The 3122-nt window shown below is 35.5% G+C and overlaps 1 non-coding gene across 1 annotated transcript; it reads left to right on the top strand.

Moving 5' to 3' along the window:
- The first annotated feature begins 307 nt into the window (after window positions 1–307).
- LOC112719172 (small nucleolar RNA R71) lies at window positions 308–411 on the top strand. Its single transcript, XR_003161485.1, has one exon. It is a non-coding gene; the product is annotated as a small nucleolar RNA R71 (small nucleolar RNA).
- The last annotated feature ends 2711 nt before the right edge of the window (window positions 412–3122 follow it).

Raw genomic sequence — 3122 nt, forward strand, 5'->3', positions numbered from 1 at the left:
CTTTACTTTTCACAATCAATCCTGATAATTATTGATATCCTGACTAAGATTTACAAGATAACCATAGCTTGCTTCAAGCCGACAATCTCCGTGTGATCGACCCTTACTCACGTAAGGTATTACTTGGACGACCCAGTGCACTTGCTGGTTAGTTGTGCGGAATTGCAAAGTGTGATTGCAATTTCGTGCACCAGCTTCTATAGGTGTTTTTAGATGAAGGGATCCACCAGAAGAATGGTCCAATGACATCTTTGACATTTCAGATAGACCATCATAGAATATACATATGATGCTCCATTTTGGAAACATGTCAGAAGGACACCTTTTCGTTAATTGCTTGTATCTTTCTCAAGCTTCATAGAGGGATTCACCTTCCTTCTGTCTAAAGGTTTGGACATCCACTCTGAGCTTACTCATCTTCTGAGGTGGAAAGAATTTGGTCAAGAAGGCATCGACCAACTTTTCCCAAGAGTTCAGGCTTTCTTTAGGTTGTGAGTCCAACCATGTCCTAGCTCTGTCTCTTACACCAAAGGGAAAAGCATAAGTCTGTAGACCTCGGGATCAACCCCATTGGTTTTAATAGTATCACAGATCTGCAAGAATTCAGTTAAGAACTTATGAGGATCTTCTAATGAAAGTCCATGAAACTTGTAGTTCTGCTGCATTAGAGAAACTAATTGAGGCTTAAACTCAAAGTTGTTTGCTCCAATGGCAGGAATTGAGATGCTTCTTCCATAGAAGTTGGAAGTTGGTGCAGCATAGTTACCAAGCATATTCCTTGCATCTCTAGCATTATTGTTGGATTCGGCTGCCATGTCTACTTCTTTTTCGAAATTCTCCTAAGGTCCTCTCCAGAGTGTTGTGCTTTAGCTTCTCTTAGCTTCTTCTTGAGAGTCCTTTTAGGTTCAGGATCAGCTTCAACAAGAATATCTTTATCTCTGTTTCTGCTCAAATGAAAAAGAAGAGAACATTAGGAATAGTGGAATCCTCTATGTCACAGTATAGAGATTCCTTGATGTGTTAAAGGAGAAGGAAAATAGAAGGATGAAGTAGAGGGAGAATAAGAAGAATTCAAACACACAGAGAGGGAGAGGGTTCAAATTTTTAGAAGAGTAGAAGAGAATTGTTAGCAATTAAATAAAATAAATAGAAAGATATGAGAGAGAGAGTTTTCGAAAATTTGAAAAAGGAATAACATAAAATTAGAATTGAAAACAATTAGTTAATCAAAAAAATTTTTGAAAAATGGTTAGTGATTTTCAAAAATTAGAGGGGAAAGATAAGAAATAATAAATTTTGAAAAGATAAGAAGTTAGAAAGAAATTTTGATATTATAATTTTAAAAAGATTTGATTGAAAAAGATATGATTGAAAAAGATTTGATTTTTAAAAAGATATGATTGAAAAGATATGATTGAAAAAGATTTGATTTTAAAAAGATTTGATTTTTTTTTGAAAAATTGATGACTTGACTAACAAGAATTTAAAAGATATTTTTTGAAAATATGAGAGAAGATTAAGAAAAATATTTTTGAAAAATTAGTTTGAAAATTTTCAAAAAACATTAAAAGAAAAATGAAAAATGAAAGTTTAAATATGTTTGATGTAAAAACTTATGAATTAAAACATGAAAATTTGAAAAATATTTGAATTGGAAACAAAATCACCTTCCTTGTGTCATCCTGGTGTTAAACGCCCAGGATGCTATCCATTCTGGCGTTTAACGCCCAGAATGCTACCTCTTTGGGCGTTTAACGCCCAGCCAGGTACCCTAACTGGCGTTAAACGCCAAAAACCCTTCTTTACTGGGCGTTTTTCTAAATGCCCAGAATGCTGTCTATTCTGGCGTTTAACGCCCAGAATGATAGCTTTATCGGCGTTAAACGCCCAGAATGGTAGCCATTCTGGCGTTTAACGCCCAAAGTGCCTCTTTACTGGCGTTTTGACGCCAGTGAGCTATTTTTCTCTGTGATTCTTCTGCTTTATGTTCTGAATCTTCATTTCTCTGTATTATTTACTTGAAAAGATATCTTTTTTTGATTTTTTTTTGAATTTTTAATGAAGAGAGAGAAAAACAACAAAATGAAGTAGAACATAAAAATGCAACATTAAAACAAATAATGCATGCAAGGACACTTTGAATGTCAAGATAAACACCAAGAACACTTTGAAGATCATGATGAACATCAAGGACATATTTTTGAAATTTTTTAAGAAAAGAAAGACATGCAAGACACCAAACTTAGAAATTTTGAATGTTCAAAAACTATGATTTTGAAAATGCATATGAAAAACAACATAAAACACAAAACAAGAAAATCATGAGATCGAACACAGGAAATCATCAAGAACAACTTGAAGATCACAGAAGAACACAATGCATGAATTTTTTTTTGAAAATAAAAAATAAAAACTACCCAATCTAAGCAACAAGATGAACCGTCAGTTTTCCAAACTTGAACAATCTCCGGCAACAGCGCCAAAAACTTGGTATACGATATTGTGATTTACACTTTTCACAACTCTGCATAGCTGACCAGCAAGTGCACTTGGTCGTCCAAGTAATACCTTACGTGAGTAAGGGTTGATCCCACAAAGATTGACGGCTTGAAGCAAGCTATGGTCATCTTGTAAATCTTAGTTAGGCGGATTCAAATGGTTATAAGGTGTTGATAATTAAAAGATAAATAAAACATAAAATAAGATAGAGATACTTATGTAATTCATTGGTGAGAATTTCAGATAAGCGTTTGGAGATGCTTTGTTACTCCTGAACCTCTGCTTTCCTTTGCCTTCATCCAATCATGCGTGCTCCCTTCCATGGTGTAGGATCCTCTCAGGGAAAATGGTCCTCTACGGTTTCTGTACGGCTAATCAACTATCGGATTTCTCGTCTCGGATGAAAAATACCGAGTACACCTACCGCATGGCTAATCATCTGTCGGTTCTCACTAGCATCGGAATAAGATCTATTGATCCTTTTGCACACTGTCACTGCGCCCAACATTCGCGAGTTTGAAGCTCTTCACAGTCATCCCTTCCCAGATCCTACCCGGAATACCACAAACAAGGTTTAGACTTTCCGGATCTCAGGAATGCTGTCTATTGTTCTAGCCTATACC

The sequence above is a fragment of the Arachis hypogaea genome, chromosome 10, assembly GCF_003086295.3.
Source record: "Arachis hypogaea cultivar Tifrunner chromosome 10, arahy.Tifrunner.gnm2.J5K5, whole genome shotgun sequence".
Lineage (NCBI taxonomy): Eukaryota > Viridiplantae > Streptophyta > Magnoliopsida > Fabales > Fabaceae > Arachis > Arachis hypogaea.